Raw genomic sequence first — 20,837 nt, 5'->3', positions numbered from 1 at the left:
CTTGTTTGTCAAAATACTATTGTGTGGAATCGTTAAAAGCTGCAGCCAGAGTGTTCTACTGGTTAGAAGTCTAATGCAGGACAGTTTGGTTTAGATAGATCTAAATGGGAAATTTTTCTGTAAAGTATATAGTGTAACCTTTTGCAAATGCGTAGCTGGCTTTGTTGGTTAAAAGAGAAGGCCTGGAGCACAGAGCTATTTATTTGCAGACACAATGTAGGCAGTAATGGAACAATTCCCCGCTTTACCTGTGTGCATAAATCCCAGCTTGCATGAAAGGCTTCTGGGGATCGAAAGGTGTTGTGTTCAAGAGAGACTTGATGTTTGGCCTCTGTGAAACAATATGCACACTAAAGCTTTGTTTGAAGTGAAAGTGGGAAAGAGGGATGCCTCTGGCTATCATGAGAAAACAAGCTTCAAGGTCTTGCTTTCCTCCTTCGGCTTCATTGGTGGGTGATAGGGCATCAGTTGAACGGAAGTAATGCTAGTGGGGCCAGCACATACACGAGTTACAGAGAAGGGGTCTGTACTCATCTTTTGCAGGAGCTTCAGTGAAAGCCTTCAAGGAGGTCAGAAAACAGGAGTCCATTCTTGGCAATGTAGAGATACAATGTCCTTATCCTCAACCCTTTAATACATCCAAAGGGAAGGCAGATATTCCTATCCCCTGTTTGAGGAAGAAGGAAGCAGATAAGCTTGACAGCTTTCAAAGGTTAGTAGGAATGCGTAAGGGAAAACCTGAGCACTTGCAGAAACTATTGCTAGGCAGTATTTCTCTCCTACTGACTTGAAGTACTTGCGGTGGGGTTGAATCATCTCTGCTCTCTGAGCTTCTTTTGAGTGGCAGTGATAGTGATGGTGTGGTTCTAGATTGTCCCTTTTGTGGCAGGCATGACTGAAATAGCATCTGTCTGCTAATCCCCTTCTGAGTTCTTGCATGGTTTGCTAGTTTATCTAACCACAATTTCATCTGCCGCTTTTTGTCAAATAAAGGAATCACAAATGCTACTGATAGCGATTCTAAATGTAGTGGTATGATGGTACAGGTATCACAGTATACCATGGAACTGTTATAGCTAGTGTGCATGAGCAGGAGACCCCTATGTTTTAAACTACACAGTTAAGCCATTAAAAAAAATAGTATAGATTTCTTTAGATCTTAATATTGATTGTTGAAGTGAACTGCTAAACAGATAGCTTTTTGGGGTTTTTTTGCATTGATTATGGGTTTTTCCTCAAAATGGAGATGAACAGTAACATTCTGATAGATTTTAATCTGTAAAGGGACATCTTTTTTTTTTTTCTTCATAATAAAGTATGTTATACTTTATTATGTCTTCATAATAAAGTATTAATCTGTGTTTTAAAACCCCAAACATTATATGGGTTTATCCTGAAATATGATTTTTCAGCCAAATAACTTATTTCAGGGTGATGTCTCTTGAAGTCTTTAAAACTGTTTTTTTAAATTATAACCATATAGATTATGTGAAGTTTAAGATCACCTAGAACTTATATACTTGGAGGTTCACATCACTTCTGCTTAAACCACTTTGAAATAATATTCATAGGTAGCAGGAATCTGACCCCAAATTCTTGTAGTATAACAAATTTCTGGTTGTTAGAATGTATTTTATAGGAAGGAATCTACACTTGACTCTTAAACATTTAGTGATGGGAAACCAATTGGATCAACTGAGTGTTGTCCCAAGTGATAATGACCCTTACTGTTTAGAAAAAAATCCTTTCAATAATGTATTTTCAATTTACACTCTTCAGTCACTGGATCTGTTTGTCAGATTGAGTTGTATCTTGTAAGTGGTCCTGTTGGCTGTTGTGGGACTACACACAGTACAGAATACTTGATCTGAATGCTGATGTTACAGTTTGCCTCACAGCATGCCAGTTTGAAGAAAGAAGATAATACGTCCACTTCCTGATCTCCTAATGTGTGCCAGTGAAACTGGAATAATCTGCTAGGCTTAAGCAATAGGCCTAATATGTATAAAAACTGAGTATAATTATTTGAGCAGGCAAATATAAACTGATATATTGTCTTGCTTTTGTGCATTACTTTTTTGCTTTGTTAATCAGACAGACCTAGAACTCTTCCCAGTGGTAAGCCATCTCCCTGATCAGTTACCATCTCCTAAGCCAGGTGTGCCCTGGGTTCACATGGAATGTTTGGGAAATCTTTTCACACTTAAAGAGATCTCCGAGTGACTAGCCAGAATGCAAAGATGTAACAGACATTTTATTAAAAATAAAGATTCAAAAAATTAGATTAGAAATTAGAAATTAGATTCAAAATAAGCAGTTCTTTATTGCTAGTTTTCTGTAAAGAAAAATTGTTGAAGACAATTGAAAAATTTTGATTCGAAATGCACTCCATAAATGTTAAAGTATTTCATCCTAAAATCAAGAAGAAGATGCCAATAGAGAACAATACAGATTAAGCCAAGTCATTCAGCCATGACTACAAATAACAATGACTAGGCCAGAAGGTTGTAAAAGGACCATTGGTACAGTCTTTATTTGATTTATTTTATAAATGTGTTGTGGGTCCTGCAAAAGAAAAAAAAAAATAAAATTATCCACTGCTTGCTATAAAAGCTCAGATTATATTTTTTCTTCTGCTGTTATGCTGTTAAATGCTCTCTCTTCTTTAAGACTTTGTCTTTTTCCCTAGTAAGAGCTCAGACTTTTAACTTGACACACATCAGCTCAGCTGTAGTAACTGGCTCCCTGCACATTTTCAGTGTGATAGAAGTGCGAATGTAAATGTCTTTGTTGTTTGAGCTAACAGTTTTCTTATGTAGCTGGCCAAAAGCATGCAGATACACTGTGACTAGTGCTTAGTTGATTAGTAACTCATTAAGCTATGGGAATATAACTTTCTGATCTTTGAATTCATGGCTGGTAGGTGTGTATCCTCTTCTTTTTCTGCATATTTGGCCTCCTTTCTGCACTGAGCTGCATATTCCTAATTATGAGTAGCAAATAATAATTGCATATTTATTTGATTCTTTGGGCTTCCTACTCTATTTCTTCTGTAGCTGGTTTTCCTCACTGAAAGTGATGAATCAGATGCTTTGTAGAAAGAATGACTGTTAGAGGTTAGCAGTAGTGTTAGAACTAATATAACGAGCTAAGACAATGTTAAGCTGTGTCAGTCATGGGTCTTCCTAATAGTCTGTGTTTTGTATGGGTTCTTATTTATGAATGACAATTTAGTGAAGCTGGAATGCAGCAGAAAGTTGAGAAGCAAATAGAATGGCCTACCAATTATGCAAGTAGAATGGCAGATTGCTTATACAGGCTGAAATAAGGATTGCAAATTCTTTGCAAATTATTTGCAGTTTTCAGAGACTTTGAAGCATTAATCTCCTGGACCTCAGTCCTGTGACATATGGAGCCATTTTAAAGGAAAGTTAAAAAACTTAGCAAGAATATTTTTAGTAATAAGAGACCAAAATTAGAGTAGGCAATCTTTATACCATTTTTACAAGTTTTTGTTAAAGTCTTAAGCCTGTAATGCTGTGATGATGATATTCCTTGGCTAATGACTTGCTACTGGTGTACTCCATCTGATGAAATCCATTTGTATGTTTTCTTATAAGGTGTGCATTCAGACTTTTTCCACTTTTATTATATCTTTACTGATTACAGCTGTCATCAATTTATGTGAGTGGGAAGCATCAGATCAAATCTGTATTGTTGAGAGGTGTACTTTAAGAAGATGTGCTTATATTAAGGTTGTATTATGTTACCACTCATACCATTCAGGGTCCACAGCTGGAAAAGGTGGTAAAGGGTGAAGCTGTATCTTCTGGCCAGAATAGTAGTTAATGGCAGAGCCCTGTCATGGTCTGATGCTTAGCCCAGGTAATTTCCCTGTCTCACGGCTTTCTAGCTTGTTTCCAGGATCTATGTTGTGACTACTTAGGTAACTAGTTAAATGTGAAGATATTACATGCCTTCAATATGCAGATGTTATGCATTTATGGTTATTCTTTATCTCATGCAAAAATGCTACTGCTGTGAAGGTTGCCAGGGGTTTGGTGAAGCACATGCATGACTGTAAACCAACTAAAAATGAAACTAAGAATCAAATAATACTGATGGGTACAATAAAGTATTTTGGGACGTTTGTAGATTTGGTGTGACCTTCTTGGTAGATGATGTTATCTATGGTTAATAAATCTTTTCTATAGTTTGTTGTCATGTAGCAGAAGCTTTCAACCATGTTCTTGATGGATTGCAGCTTGACTTTACTGCTCATTCTTCTGTTGCTCTTACCTGGTCTAAACCAGTGCTATATGTGTATGAGTGTATCTTCAGTACTTAAGAGGTTCTACCTGCTTAAGAAATGCTGCAACAGATCTTGTCAATACAAGCACTGAACTCAGTTCTCTGGTGCCTTCCTGCAGAGTTTTGATTGAGCTAAACCTCCTGATTCTTATCTTTAGTTGGTTCCATGGCATGAATTCAGGATAACTCTGTGATGCTTAAACCTTAGGGATAAAGGGTACTGCTGCTATTTATGTAAGGGTAAAGACTGCCTTTGAGGGAGACAATTTCTGCCATAGTAGCTGAAGATTGCGGGAAGAATTGAATGTGACTTCTGCCTTCCCCTGTGGATAGTCACATTTCTTTGAACTTGCCCCTTCCCCCCCCCCCCCCCAGAAAAAAAAGTACTTGCAGCTCTCTTTCATTGCAAGATCTCTTATGGCAGAAGTTTATAATGTATTTCTTGTCTAGCCTTCAAAAGAGGAAAGGAGAAAATGGCCAAATTTGTCTCAGATGTTAAGTCATGCTGTATAATAGTAAACATAACATAGCAGTGTTCAACACATTAGGCATTTTGGTTTAGCATTTCTCCTTGCTACAAGTGGCCATTCATGTACCCTCCACACATGTTCATTTTTTTCTCAGTTATTTAAAGGTGGAATTAATGGTATATTTCAACTTCAGACACTTCTAAATCCACTGAGTTAACTCACATCTCTTCATATTTGAAGCAGACTTCTTTCATGTTTTCTCCCTTTTGAAACTTTTTTTTAAACCTGCATAAAATGACTTCATTTGCAGGCGACAATGAATGTCAGAATTACCTTAAACATTTCCAGGCTGGAATTTGAGATGCAACCCATGAATTTACTTTGTTTCACATTGATCTGCATACTATCAAGACCCAGTGTCACTGTTCTCTGCTGGTATAAATAGAGGTCTAGTCATGTCAGTGGAATTTCTCTCCTCGATGCTGACATATAATCTAATATTTCTGTTCAACTCTAAGTAAATTTCATCGACATGGATAAAGTGTTTGGTGCAATTTAATGTAAGAAAAAGAAAACCCGAGCACATTCAGTACCAAGTCAAATACTTTTAAAGGTTTTCCTGTCACTTTACCTTCATATAATTAAACAATCCATCTATCCCTTAAATACAAATGCCTAGGGTCTTCTATAACATTACTCTCTAGCCATTACTTTTCCTTTTAACTTACTAGGCATGCCAGACCATTGTCAAAGGCGCACTGGCACTACTTCAAAGATCAGAAATAATACATCTCTGTTAGCTCAGGAAGCAAAAGTGATATTAACTTCATCCTAAAACCAGTATTTTGGGGTAAAAGCGTAAGTAATACTATGAAGTGTTTATGTGGGCTTTAATATTGAAAATGAAATTAACTTAATCAGTGGGATTTGCTGAAATGGGATTTGTAAAATTCTTGCAGGCATGCTGTATGGTCACCAGTTGCTTCTCCAGGTGATTTACAAGGCTTCCTGCTGTTTGATGAAGCACAGGTGCTAAGGCTGTCATCCAAGGCAATGACTTATTAGCTTTTATGGTACTGTAGACCTCATGTAACCAGTACTAAATCAAGTCTATGTATACAAAAATAATATTTTGCAATGATGACCCATGGGGACCCTTCAGCTGTTCTTACCTTTTTACCATTGCTGTTGTTTCTTGTCATCTTGCATCGTTATTTTGAAATCCATGAGGTTTGCTTTCTATCTTAATTTCTCAGCAGTGAAGGTTGCTTCACTGTAGTTTTATTGCTATTGATTTTCTGTTGATATGTCATACCAAAGGAGTCTAAAGTAATATGGAGACGGTGAGATACCCCAGGGCAAATGAGATCATTGAGAAATTGAGATTTCTGCAGCAAATCTCTTTCATTGTGCCAATCTCTGGTAGTCTGTGCCGTCTTTCTTAGTAACACTGGCATGTGGTAAAAATGTCTCAGCCATATTTTGGAACATATTATCTATAGAGCTTTTCTTCAAGGAAATTCACTCAAATGTTTCATCCTCCAGGTTTCATGACAGTGACTATCAATCAAAGTCACTGCCTGTTGATTATCTGTGTACTCTTTGAATAGACTAGAGAAATCTTTAATTACTATGAAATGCTTGCCAAGCACGGACATAAGGAGAAAAAACCAAAAAGTCAGTCAAGGTGCAGGTCTAGTGTAGACACTGAATTATAATGAGAGGACACTTGAGAAAAGTAAATGAAATAAAATGAATTAGTTAGAAAAGCAGAGGTGAAACACAGAGGGAAAGAAGATTTTACAGGAGAGAAGAGACTTAATATCTATGGCCCTGTGTGCAAGCTCCTGTCCATCTTGTGGCCTAATATCCCTTCCTGTAATTACACCAATTGCATGTTTTGAAGGGAGCCTACTAAAATAATGTTTTTTATATTATTTTATTTTGGGAGTTTTTCATTACAAACAAGTGAACAGTTTTCGGTCTCTGCTCTTCAATAATGTTTTTTTCTCCTTTGTCTTCTCAGGTTGAAGTATCTTAGGTTGTTTTTAAGATAATAAGCTTGTGGAAGTAGGACCAGACTGAGTTAAAAACTGGATTTAAACCAAAGTTTTCTGTAGCCTTGGAAAGCCCGCTGAGCTGATGTGCGGGTTTTGTGTGTGCTTTTTTGTTTGGTTGGTTTTATTTGTTTATTTAAAGACACTAAAGATACTCAGAAATAAAGGAATCGGGTCAAGTCTAGTATTTAGGGCTCTCATTTAGATTGCCGTTTCTTCTCTAAGGTATGTATCGTGTCGATGAGCCACTAGCACAGTTGTAGGTAAGGTGTGACACAGAGATCAAAGAATAGATTCTGCTGATGTATTCTGGCCAAAGTTGTGGGGTCAGATGAGGTGATTTTGCCCTGTACTCACAGCTGGGAGCTCACAGGTATATGCTGCAGTGATAGAGGGAGTTGTTCAAGAGAGGTTCAGGTGAGCTAGTGGCCCCTATTGGGTGAATGCAGATACCAGGTTTTATATTAATGTTATCTTGCTTTACATCTGAAATAGCTTTGCTACAGCTTTTAGCCAATTAATTAGTTGCTACAGCACATCCCTACTCTGTAAGAGTTGGATTGTAGTCTCCTGCATAAGAGAAGTTGGTTTCCATCCTTTACCTCACTTGCCACCATAAGGAAGGTGTATGGGATGGATGGTCAGGGATTTTGGATGCATGTGACATTTCAGCCATAATTGCAGGTATTAAGATTTTTTTTTTACATCTGTTTTCTTTGTATTTTATATGTCTTTAAACGTGACTTTTTGACTTAGAATGGATGGATAGATGTGCAAAAGAAATAGAGAAACAAATACTAAATGAAGTTATAGGAGAAAGGCAGACATGCACAACAAGATGTTTATTGAAAACAAAATATCTCATTTCCTCATTTGAAGTGCTCCTGAGGTATGAACACTTACAAGTTATAAATAGGAGGTTGCTACTGAATACTGCAAGGAATTAATTTGTACTACTTGGTCAGAAAGAGACATCAAATGTAATGAGAGCCAACTGAAAGGTATTTGAGATTTTGCTCTCGTTCAGTTTGTAGGGATGCCAAATTTTGAGTAGTGAAAGAACTCCCTAAGAGTAATTCACTGAAATGAGGGGGTGATAAAAGACCTTTTGCTTTCTTTCTTTTTTTTTTTTTTTTTCCCCCTAGGATAAATTACACTTGAATGTACAGGAATGTTGTTTTCTGGTTTGAGAGTAAGTGGGCTTGTATAATAAACATTTCTGTAGCATTCGGCTACTTTAGCCCAGACAGCTCAATTAGGGCTGTGCAGTAAAATACAACTTCAGTGTACTTTGTGAGCACTTAATGTGACTGAAAGCCTGTTAGCAAGGCATCTCATAGAATTAGGTCCTCTCAAGTGTTTACGGAAATTGAATTGACATATATTTAACTGATAGATCTGAAAAGCCAGAGATTTCTGGATGCTGAGTAATTTAATTATATTGTCATATCTGACCTCTCCTGTTTGTCTCCTTTATTCATTATTTTTAATACATTAAGAGCTGTGGAAAAGAGAGTGGAAGTTACTCACACAAGCTGACAAAAGCGGAAAATATAAAATTATACTTGACAACGTTTTCATCATTTCATAGTTATCTGTAAAATCCAGTTTCCTCAGGTGAGTGATGGGCTGATGTTTTTCAGCCATGTTTTCTTTGAAAAAGAACACATTTTGCTTTCTAAGGTGTTTTAAGGAGTGTTGAGATAACAGAGAAAAAAATACTGTTAGGTTTATATAGCATTTTATCAATGCCAGAACTTAATTATCAGTAGCATAGTTTTAATTAATCATAACGTATTCTTTGTTCCTATCTGAAATACTGTTGCTGTTGTCCTACAATTAGGCCGGGAATTACCGGCTGGCTGAAGCCACTTCTCCATGAATGCTGGTTCTGGTTTCTTTTTACCAAATCACGTGTTACTTTGGACAAAGACACTCAGAGAGTGTCTCATTCAGTCATGAACAGATAGGTGACAGCAATTCCTGATCATAACATTTGGTTTGGGATGGGATGAATTGCCCTCTGGAGATGTCTGTTTCTCACTGTTGGTCCTAAGAAGAGCCTAGAGGGCTTGCTTAGCTGATTGGTGTAACTTCAGGTAGTCAGAGTAAGAAAAATCAGACATTTCTGTTTACTTTTCATCATAAAGAACTTGAGGTTTGATGTGGAAAAACAAGGTTAATGCTGCAGAGCTGCTTTCAGGTATGACTAAGGATTTGTCCCTTTATTTATAAATATTTCAAAATAAGTGCCAGATTGAATCTTTAAAAGAAAATAAATTGTATCATACTACCAATCCTAGGAACAGCCTACTACCTAATTCAGTTATTTTGCCTGGTTGAAAATGAGATTCATACATTGGTACCAATTGTGTACCTGCTAGGTGGGAGCCAGCAAGTGAGGTGACTTTCTATCTTGTGAATGATACCAAGATGTGTTAAAATACACATTTAATTCTGAAGAAAGGTGTGGGCAGGTAGGGTATTGTTACTGCTTTTTGAGATGTACTCCAAATGTTTTGAATGATCAAAATTGAAGTGACATTTTGGGGCATCCTTATCACTGTGTATAACTGATGATTTACTCTCAAGAGACTACATAGTTGAAGTGAGAAGTTATCTGTTTTCTACTCAGACAGTGCTAATAAATAATAAGAGGGCTCATTTTTGTTATGGATCAACTAACCATCTGCAGGCAGCCAGTGTTACTCTTGTAATTGCCATTGTAGCATAAACATGTTAGGAACTGTATATAACGCAAGATAGATGCTCAGCAAGTGCTGATGATAGTTCATGCTGATATAGCTTGAGGATGCCAGATCCATCTTGTCATGGTGAGAAATTGCTATTCGCTTTAGGGCAGAGAGCAGATAGGAGAATCAAAGTTTGAGATGCTATTTTAAAACAGTAGCACTTCCAAATGTATTTGCAATTTACATTTTCTAATTCACAAACAATGAGAATACAGAGAATATTTTGGCAAATATTATTTTTTAAAGGAAGATCAAGTGATTATGAAGGTACTTTTAATTTTCCTTTTATTGCTCAGCAGGGAAATCATCAACAGTTCTGAGTGAAAGTAAATATTGAAATGCAGCAATTTTCTTTTGAAGAACCAGTCAAATATTTACTGTTGTACATAGTGCCCTGTTTTTCACTACTTGCCATAATACCTTGTTATTGAATGATTCAATTATACATTCGGGAAGGTGATTTTGTGTTATGGTAAGCAGTTTAAACATTGTATTGTTGAAAATAGTAGTTGAAGGCTAATGTAAATGGATTTAAAAATGGATCAAATAGACTAGCTTGCTGTCTGCTAGTGCTGCACTGACTCAAGAATGCTGCTGATTTGCTAATGGAGCTTATAATAATAATAATTCTGTTTCCTTACAAGAGAGTAGACACACCACCACCTTTTCTTCTTAATGAGTTCACTTTACTATGAACATCTAGTGGCAATGTAACCTGTAATGACTTTATTACAATTAACTATGACTTTATTACAATTAACTACCTTTGATCTTGTTCAGTATGTTCCTGAAGAAGCACTTGGGCAAGTCACTGCTATTTTTACATGCAAAAGTTTTAAAGCAAGAATAAGGGGCCATTTTATTGTTGGTCATTTAAATCCAGAGGTGATTGCTGAAATGAATTTAGGAATGATTGTGTAGCATGGGCACTGTTATGAAGAGCTCTAGGAAGGATATGTGAGCTCTAAATGAGGTTAGAATGAACACTTGTTAGCTGTTACACAGTTTGTAGCTCTGTAACACGCGAATGATTTTGATCAAATGGGTAAGGTCCTTGCATTGGTCCCTTAATTCTGTTTGGTGTTTGATTCTGAGAGAGAAATGTGTTCACCCATGTTATTTTCACCTATCGTAATAGAATTTAATAGTCAGAAACAGCTTGGATCTTCCAGCCACTTTGCTTCTAGCACTATGCTGATATGCCTAAACTAAGGACATTGTTGTCTCAGGCTCTCGAGGCAGTCACTTACAGGAGATAAGCATACTCCAAAAGCCGTTTGCTCCTTTGAGAATTTGAATTGCTTTCTGAAAGTGCTTGTAAAGGGAACTTCTCATTATGGTACACACCTTACCTTTGGTACCTTGGTTAAGTGTGGTGAATCTGAACCTCAGCACTGTAGAATTTGCACTGAATGATAATCCCTTCTCCAAATGTAATCTGAAAATCAATGGAAATCCATAGTATTTACCAGAGCTTGATGGACATGCTAGGAGATTTTGCAGAGTAGTTTGAGGTCTGGTTTAATCTTGCAGTAAATCTAATAAAGATTGTATACCAATATAGCAAAGATTCTACACCCAAAGGTATTTGCAGGAAGCCATTATGGATCTTATAGCTGAAACTGTGTATGTGCCTACCACTGAGAGTAAAATACTGATTTAGATAGATATGACATTTATTTTGTGCAGGGACAAATAATAGGATAAGATGGAAGGCTGAATGTCTTGCTCTGGACAGTAGCTGAGACCATGGGTGACCTGATACATCCAAGTTATCATGACATAGCCACAATGACTAAAAAGATATTCAATGATGCTGAAGAAGATATTAAAGAAATTGGCTTCAAAGATTCTCAGAGCATGATGAAGGCAATGTCTCATTTATATATTTGTAAATTTAAATTAATGTACAGGTCACTGAAAGCAGAACAATCCCCTAATTTGTCTAAAAAGACTCAGCGTGTGAAGGGCTGGTACCAGGCTATTAGACTAAAGAAATGATGAAATAAGATTTCACAAGAAGAGAAGCAAATAATAATCTGGAATTAGAAAGATGGGGAATTCTTCGAGAAGAAAAACCACCAAGACATATATCCGCACCTCCTAGTAAGTGCAAAGATATGCCTCTTAAAGGTCTGGTTGGGTCCATTGTTAGTGGAGTGAGAGAAATACTCTGTACAGTGCCGATGTCCCTTAGCAGTGCTAATGGTGTATTTCTAAAGGTATTTTAAATTTTTAAAAAGCTCAAGCTGCAATAAAGCTTAAAACCCAAGCAATAAAGCTTAAAACACCAAGTATTGTGACTCCCTAACAATGTTCCCTGTTGACCCCATGGATTTCTTGGTGGGAAGCTGGTGGAGAATTAAAGCTGCTTTAGAAATGGCACTGACTGGTCTCACTTGCTCTCCTCCGCAGGAAAACTGTGTCGGTGGCTGAGGGATAAGGGAGATCAGTGGGAGACTGACAGGCTTCTGTGCAAACTCCTTTGTGCCACTAGGGCAGAGGTTCCTGTTCGTAATTTAAACCCCTGCTAAGAGGGCTGGTAGAGCATAAACACTTCTATGGTTTTTACAAAGCCTAGTTAAAATGAGTTTGCATATAAATGATTTCTCTGGTGTTTTTTCTAAAGGCAGTGTTCAAGTAAAGGTCCTAATTTTGCGGAAACAAATAGAACAGCCATAGTGAGAGTTTTTTGTAAATATGTATGAAGATTATGCCACTTTATAAACAACAATACTAGATAATTGATAATTTTATAGCCTATCAGTGCTGTCGCTGAGCTAAATGAAGCCCTTCAGAAGTTAGACAAGAGCAACTGCTGCATCAGAGCAGGAAATCAAATAGGAAGTGTTCAGCCCCTGAGGATAACCTAGGAGCTGAGTTGTTGAAGTATGATTGGTAGACCAGGTTGTTAAAGAGAGAGTTCAGTTAGACCACATAGGTAGATGCACTTCAAACCTAACCATTCATCTGGAGCAGTCCTCTCAGAAGTGTAGTGTGCAAAACACTTGGTTTTAAACTACGCTGTTTAACACTCTTTCCTTAAATATATTACACATATTTTACAAATATCTGGAATTCCTGGTCTTTTAAAGCTCTTACAATATCCTTATGAAGTGATGTTAGTAAGAAACAAAACCATCTGGAATTCAGATGTAAAAATGTCTTGCGTGCCAGTCATCTCTGGGATTTGCTGTGTTTGTCTTCAGGAAGACTACTGGCATGTGTAAGTGGATCCATTTCCAAGGCTTTAGAATCACAGAACCTACATTGGAAGGGACCTCAAAGCACATCCAGTTAAGGTAGGTTGCTCTAGTAAAACTTACATATTTGAATCACACAAAAGCATTTAGAAATACTGGGGGGTGGGGTAACACCCTTCCTTAGTGGGACCTGAATTGAAGGTACTGTTTTTCTAATTGCAGTTGTCACTGGAAGCTCTGATCTTTAGAAAACCTGATTCTTTGCCCTTATCATTACAGTGGCAAAGAAAAATCAAAACCTCCTGCTCAGTATGGGGGGGAGAAAAAGAAGTTGTTTGCTGTATTTTGATTCTTTTGCTGGTGGTAGAACAAAAAAAAAAAAAAAAAAAAGAAAAAATAATCACTAATTACCAAATTAGGTAGAAAGTTAATGATTTTTAATCTGCGTGAGAGTTAACATCACAGTCTTCATATAGATTCTCCAGATAAAGTCTGCTTCCAAAGATATGCTGAAAAATAATGTGGAATAAAGGGAAGGGTAATCTGGTTAGTCTAGTGATTTGTGATGCAGATTCTTGCTGTATGCTACTTCTAACTTTCCTTCAGCAAATTTTTAAAAAGCCATAATGAAAACCTATTGCTGATCTTAAAAACTGTAGTTCAGCTCTGGGATTCATATTTATCTTCTGTTAAAAGATAAATATTGGGAAATTATCTTCATCTGTAATTAAGCTACCTGGAGTTCTTTGGGTGGAAAATGCTAGGCAAGCCTGAGTGAAAGCCTACTAGAGCCAGTGGGAAAATAAGATGCAAAAGGCTTTGGATTGGTTCCTCTAAATGCAGAATACAGCTGCTATTTGCCTATAAAAGACAATATAACTTGCAATAGGGAGCTGAAATAATCAGCTAATTCACAGGTCCAATTTTAAGAATAAGTTTCTTGCAAGCTCAGAGAAGTCTCCAGAATAGTAGAAAAAATTATTCCAAGCCTTGACTTTTAGATCTTTCCTTGGGAGAGAAGGATGCAGTGCACAGGTTATTTATGGCAATATGTAAGTTATATTTCCTGTGTTACATGAAACATGAATTTCTCAATTTTTTTAGAGTTACTGAGGAACACTTGAATTCGTCTGGAAGCAAAGATTTTTTTCCTAAAGTGTTTATTTCTTTTCTGAATAGGCTGAGCCATTTCTCTTGACACCTATCAAGCTGACTTGAAAAACAATATTGAAACCAAAACCTCCAAGATTGTATATACCAGGATTGGAAGCATAACAAATAGTGTGGAGTAATGCAATCAAAATTAGAAGGAATTGTTTCATGTGAGACTAGGCCAGCAGATGGCAAATAGAGTTCAATGTAGAGAAATGTAAGATAATTGAAGTTGAAAGAACTAAATAATCTGGGGAATACCTGCTAAGTGAAACAATCATCCAGCACAGTGATCAAGAAAAAGACTTGGGGATTATAGTGGAAAAAATTGTTAAAACCATGATTCTATTGAACAGGTTCAATAAAATAGGCAAATTGCATATTTACATTCTAATACAACATTTAGGTTGTATTAGAAAAGTGGGAAATTGTAAGATCAAGGAAGGGTGTAGTGAGCACTTCCTAAAAGCTACTGAAGTTGCTGAATACTCTCATAAAACCTTCTTTTGACAGTGCAATACCTTTACTAAAGTGACAGAGCAGGCTGTTGAACCATCCTTTAGTTATTCTGTTAGTAAAATTAATTTTGTCATCCAAAGCTGGGGTACGTTCCTTCAGTGATTTGTGCTCTAAGAAAGTACATTGGGCTTGCCGCTGTTTTCCACCCATAGCTCTACGAATAAAGATTTAAATGATGTGGCTGGTTTTGTTGTTGCTTTTTGTTTAGCATTCTGGATTTTGGGCTGCATCCAAAGTTAAGTGTAGTCTAAAAGAATATTTTCACTGCAGTTTAGTTAGTCCTACTTTGGTCACTTGTGCGAGTTGCAGAGGGGAATTTGTAAACGACTCTAAAACTATTTTGTGCGTGCTCCAGAACACCTCAGAGTTTGCAATGGAATTGTATTTGTGATTTGTTTGCATATAATTTTCAGATTGGCTTAAGAACTACTGGTTTGAAGTTGTTTGTTGAGATAGCTTGCAGGAGATTGCAGTGTCTTCATGAAGTACCTGTAACAAAACTCTCTAGAACATCAGGGACTGGAGGAACTTACAGTTTGATAATTTGAGAGTTTCTTAGCAAAAAAACTCCATAATTTCCTAAAAATGTTAAATTTTAATTTACCTGATTTCTGAGTCCCTTCAGTAGGTGTATTCATGAAGACTTTTGAGCCTACTAGAAAATAGGGGTGGTCGCAGGCAGGGTTTATTTGAGAATTTCTTCTACCCTCAGCCTGAAATAGCTTTTATGCCTTTGAAAGGTTCTTTTGCAAGTGATGGTTGGGACCAGGTCATTGTGTTGTGCTATATTAAGCAACTCTGACCTATTAGTCAGGCACTGAAGGAAGCAGGTCTCTGCTTGATTCTCAATTGGCTCTGATTACAGAACAGCACACTATCAGAAGCTAACTGAACTACAGAAATACTCTGAGAGGAAGGACGGAGCTGTTAAAAGTTCTTCCAGAGAGGAAACCTTCCAGAAACTGAAAGGACAATCAGAGAAGTTTTAACTGGCACTTCATTGTTTTATATATATAAGCAAGAGGAAGACAGTTGGAAAATAGCTTAGATCTTGAATAAGACTAGCTTGATTCTTTTGTGGTGTTTAACTAGTTTTGAGTTGACTGATGCAGAGGGAGACAAGTATAAAACTGCTGTCCATCTGAAAATGAACACGATTGATATCTTTTAGCAGTGTCTGAAAAAAAGAGGAAGAGTTTGCAGAGTTTCTCTCGCATAAGGTACCCACCCCCCGTCTTTTTTAATTCTGCATTTATGGTGAGGGACAGGTGCATTCTTCAGTGTGTCCTAGGGTCCTGGTCCTGAAATGCCAAGTGAAGGACCTGGAGTGCTTTTATGTCCTCCAGCACGTGTTCCTGGGTTTCTCTCCTGCAAAGATCAAGGTGCAAGTTTCACTCCCATGGTTGCAGGCAGGGTGTCTCACTAGACCAGAGAGCTTAGTGCTTCTACATCTGCCGGATTAGATAGTGTCACTACAGTCCTTGCTAAGAGTTGGTATCTTACCTGGGAGTTAAGATGCTACTCTTGGAGTAGTTTTACACAATAGGCTCACTCATACTGACAGCTAGATTGGATTCTAGCAGAAATGTGATGTTTACCTAATCCGCTGTCCAGACTGATTAGCCCCACAGGGGACCCATTTTTAGCAGAAAAGTTAGACCCCATAGCTTTAAAGTTTGAAACAAATGATTTGGACACCAGACAGCTAACCTGGATCATGCCACACTGGTGTCACAGCTGTCTGTAAAAATACACCGCATATAGCAGAAAGGGCTTTGCACATTGTACATAAGCCCAGCTTTGCGTTTTGACTGGAGCTCCGCGTGCAGCATTCATTTATTGATGTGACCATGATAGCCCTAGGCTCCTGGCTAATAAGTGCAGTTTGCTACAGGTATTGCTAGTGTTATAAAGAATGCATAGTTTCATCTATAAAAATGTAGGTTTTGGCCATTATACTGTTGAAAATACTTATTCTTTGTGCTAGGTTCTTTGTTACAAGATACCCTTTGATTTTCATTAGTTGTGCACAGCACTGAAAAATCCAGAGGCATTGTCAATTCTTTCCAGGTTTAAATTACTCAAATGTGAAAATATCAACGCTATGCAGGTCTGTTGAAGGGTGGTGCAGGGTATACACTTGAATTTTGGGCATGTTTATGGATTCAATTTCATAAATGCCAAGACAGATGTGCTTTTTGTACTAGAAACAAGTGAGTATTGTACCTGAGGATTAAAGTTACTGTGTGAACAATTTGCAGTGATGAATAAAGATGTCATTTTTGAGGTCTTGTGGAGAGTACTGTTATATGTAGGACTCCTTTGGTATCCAGTCAGCTGCTTCAAAGGAAGCAAAAGCACTTGGTCCATGAGCGTATCAGTCTTGGGAGTCTTTTGAATCTCTTGAGGACCATGTTCTGCTGTTCTCAGTTCAATAATTAACGTCTTTTCTTCCCACTCCTCATATGCTTGCATACTTCTGAGATGGCAGAGCAGCCCAAGAAAGCTTGGTTTTGTTAATAAGACTGTTCTCTCTGTGTGTATATATATGTATATTCCACGTGAAACAGACCATGATATTTTTAATATCAAGGTTATTATTGCTGTTATTGAATCTCAAGAGCTAACAGAAAAAAGCCAAAGCCTTTCTTCCCTAATGTAAAGGGAAGTACACTACTTCATTCTTGCCTTTAGGTCATCTCACTGTCCTTACCAATCTTTAGAAGGGCTGAATAGCATAGAAATAAAAGTACTGTTTCACAGGAGGGTTTAAATGAAGACCTAAACAAGTCTCCACAGCCTGATTTTCAGGGCTTATGGTATAGCTTGCAAGTAGGACAGCATGGTTTTGGGTGTGTCCTGGAACAACCACGAGACGGAGGAAGCTTCAATGCAAAAGAATACAGATTTCTTTCAAGGGCCAGTTCTGGTTCAAGAATGGTGACAGGATTTTCGCAACAGCCTTATTGGCTTTGAAGGCTCATTTACCTAATGCAAAGCTGCCTGCCATCCCAAGAGCTTGCTTGCAGCTCTCTCAGGAGCTCTGTGGAGCTATGTAGTCCTCTGTCCTTTGTCTTCTGAGCGTTAAGGAGTCTCTGTGCATGTAGAAGGCAGTAGCTGTGGATTGCACGTTTCACAATAAGGAGCTGAAAAGAGTATCAAGATTGGTCACATCTTTTTTTAGTTGTCAAAATAATTGTGTAGCCCCATGCTTAATGTTTGGCCAGGTTTCTGGGGAAGACTTTTCACTAAGTTTCAGTGAGATTGTTTGAGCCTACCTGAAGTTGCATCGGCTTCAAAGGAAACTGAGACCCAAGGCAAAAACTTGCTTTGAGAGTCAAAATTCTGGGAGGGTTTTATACTTTACACTTCTCTTCTGCATACCTGTTTACAGGGAAAGGCAATGCACTGGCTTGTGTGTAGTAATAGTGTGAAAGCTGGTTTATGAAAGCATTAAAATGGTAAAATAATGCAAGAATTACTTTAAAATAGCTTAAAAAAAAAAAGTGATAAGATGATATGACTCTTGCTGCTTAAAACGTTTCTTATTGCAGTGTCCTCTATTTCCCCCAAACTCACTAATGTTGTTCCTGTCTTGTGAGCGTGATTGGTGAACAGAGAAGGATTTTCACAACAAAGTACTGGAGATCTAGGGTTCAGAGGAAATCTGGTTGAATTTGCATTTTAATTCATGTTTTTGTTAGGAAAGACTCCCTCCTATAAGATCATGTGATGGGAATATCCTGGTACTGAGTCCTAGTTCCACTTCTGATGAATTGCTGCAGGTTAAGAGTTGCCGAGAAGGTGAATGTTCCAAACTGAGTTCCTCCTTCTCTGTAAATGTATAGTAGGTCAGAGATAGAGAACAACAGTGAAATATACTGGTTAGGTTATTTCAAGTTCTCTGCTATGCAGGTAGTTAATGATTTAATAAATATATGTATGGTATGTGTTGTATGTTCATTCTCTTATTTCAGCTGGCAGCTCTAACTAAATTAGATGTCAAGCACCTGCTGTTTTCTCATCTCTATTACAACATTATTTGACATTCTGGGACATCTCTCTAAAAGTATTCAGAGATGAATATATCATAATTAGCTTGTCATAGATAGTGTCAGTCTTAAGGAAAGGAAAAGTAAGTCAAACAGAACAAATCACAAATTGGCAAGGAAAACAAAAAAACCACCAAAGCTCCCTAAAGTTCCTAAGTACAGTGGCTTGGCTGCTCCCTGGCAGGGGAAGCTCAGCAGGACGTTGCATTCCAGTTTCATTTAATCACTGCTGCTGCTGTCACTCCACAGAGCAAATACTGCTTTTGAACCAATTGCAAAACATCACAAATAGATTGCTAACACATGGAGGTCTGTAGAAATGTCACCAGAGAATATTCTGCAAAGGAAATGAATTAGACATGTTTTAATTTGAAGTCTTCCTCTCTTGTGGACAACTTTGCATTACTATCATAGTCATGGCTAACTCAGTGCTTTCCCATGGCTTTACAACAGCACCTGTTTCTGTATCAGTCATTAGCAGATGTAAAATTCAGCAGACAGAAGTGGTAAGATGTTTTAGCTTTGTAGCATATGTTTTGCATCTGTGATGGAGATGACAATGAGATGTTCGCTGGAATCTTTGAATAGGCAGTTCTGTGCCTGTTACTGATGTTGCAATGGTGAGCTTACTCTGAAGTGCATTATAGTAGGTTAGGAAACCTAAGGCCACCAGTGAGTCTGAAAACGGCCACTGTGCACCAGACGAAATGTAGTCCAGAGCCTAGTGACTCCCTCACTCTGGTAGTTGTCTGAGTAGAGCATGAAAGTTAAAGCAAAATGTCTCTTGTTTCCAAACCTGGTACTTAGATTAGAAGAGTTGTTTACTGGGCATTATTGAAACTACTACTATTGAACTTAGTGTAATAAGCAGGTTTAATATGCTTTAACCAAGAGATTTATAGCATGAATAAACACTGGAGTTACTACCCTCCCCAGTCTGATGATATTTTTTAATATTATTTTATTTTTTGAATATTTTTGCTTCCTGTCTGATGGATGTAGTGTAGTGTCTTCCACCTATCCAGGCAAGATGCAGCCTGAGTGAGAAAAGACTTGCTGAGATTTACTTTTGGGAAAAATACTATTTTGTTCTGCTGTATTTTAATGTTTACATACTCTGGAGACTTTAGAACTGAAAAGTGACAGAACTGAAGGTGCATCTCCTTGCACCTAGTCCTCCTTGCACCTATTAAGAATTACTTTGTTTCCTATTTCACAAATGGAGCCGAATGCTTTAGAGGGGAGGGAACAAGAGTGGGAGTGGAGGGAAGCTGCAACTATCAGACTTCCAAGATTTCTGCTTGACTGGTAACTGTTTTACACTCTAGTGGTGGAATTCCCTTGATTTGAGTAGAGTTTCATCATTTGCACAGCTGGAGTAAATAGATCTATTTTTTACACCCTGTGCACCTCTCTCGTCCTGAGTTCTTTGCTGGAACTTAGGGAAAATGAGCCATCAGTCAATGATAATTTGAAGAAGCATTTACTGGAAGCGACAGTGTACAAGGCTGCATGATTTTCTTCAAAGGAATATTCAAGATAACTTGTATAAATTAATCTATCTAAGAGAACTGGTGGATTCTTCTAAAATGTTGAAGCAATGCAAAAGACAACCTTGATATTTTATGTGCAATCAACACCATGCACAAGCAACCACTTCCATTTAGAAATGTTGCTTAGGATGATTACTATGCTGGAAATGTGTGAAGCTTCTAGGAAATAAGAGATATCTGTAATAAAATAATGAAGCATTATTATAAATATTTTATACTTCAGTATTAAACTGCATTTTCAGACATTTGGGTAAACCACTACAGGACTAGAATTTATTACTGGAATTTATACAGTGGAAAACTTACTGCTTCCCAAAACTGGAAAATAGTGATTGGTGTGAAGCATGAAGGACACCTTGGTTTAAAATAATTCTTGCCTTTCATAAGGAAAAAGAGAAGAATAGACATTGAGGGAGCAGTGATTGCTATACTATTTATGCGTGGAAGAAACTTCATATTTGTAAATCTGAAACCCTAAGAAAATCTAAATTATAGAAGAGAAACTTCAACTGTGGGAGCATGGCCTCAGCCCAAATTGAATCCTGAGTTTTCCGAAATTACGTTATAGGACATACAGGCCAGTATCAAATATGGTTAAAACTCATTCTATTCCTTCCATTCTCAAAAAATATTATTTTTTCGAGGGGCTCATTCTATTCTAGGCAAATAGTAGCAAACTAACGCAATCAGGACATTACTGTTGTTTTTGTAACACCAGGAATTGTATTGTCCCTCATAGATGAAGAGGAAAAATGGTAATGTCCCTA

At 37.4% G+C, this 20,837-nt stretch overlaps 1 long non-coding RNA gene across 1 annotated transcript; it reads left to right on the top strand.

The window, feature by feature from the left end:
* The first annotated feature begins 5,554 nt into the window (after positions 1 to 5,554).
* LOC115610996 lies at positions 5,555 to 14,643 on the top strand. Its single transcript, XR_003992423.1, has 4 exons — positions 5,555 to 5,854; positions 6,808 to 8,455; positions 12,801 to 12,893; positions 13,974 to 14,643. It is a non-coding gene; the product is annotated as an uncharacterized LOC115610996 (long non-coding RNA).
* The last annotated feature ends 6,194 nt before the right edge of the window (positions 14,644 to 20,837 follow it).

Source organism: Strigops habroptila, chromosome 7, assembly GCF_004027225.2.
Source record: "Strigops habroptila isolate Jane chromosome 7, bStrHab1.2.pri, whole genome shotgun sequence".
NCBI classification, from domain to species: Eukaryota; Metazoa; Chordata; class Aves; order Psittaciformes; family Psittacidae; genus Strigops; species Strigops habroptila.
Note: the sequence above shows the minus strand (reverse complement) of the source record. Positions and strands in the feature narration are given on the sequence as shown.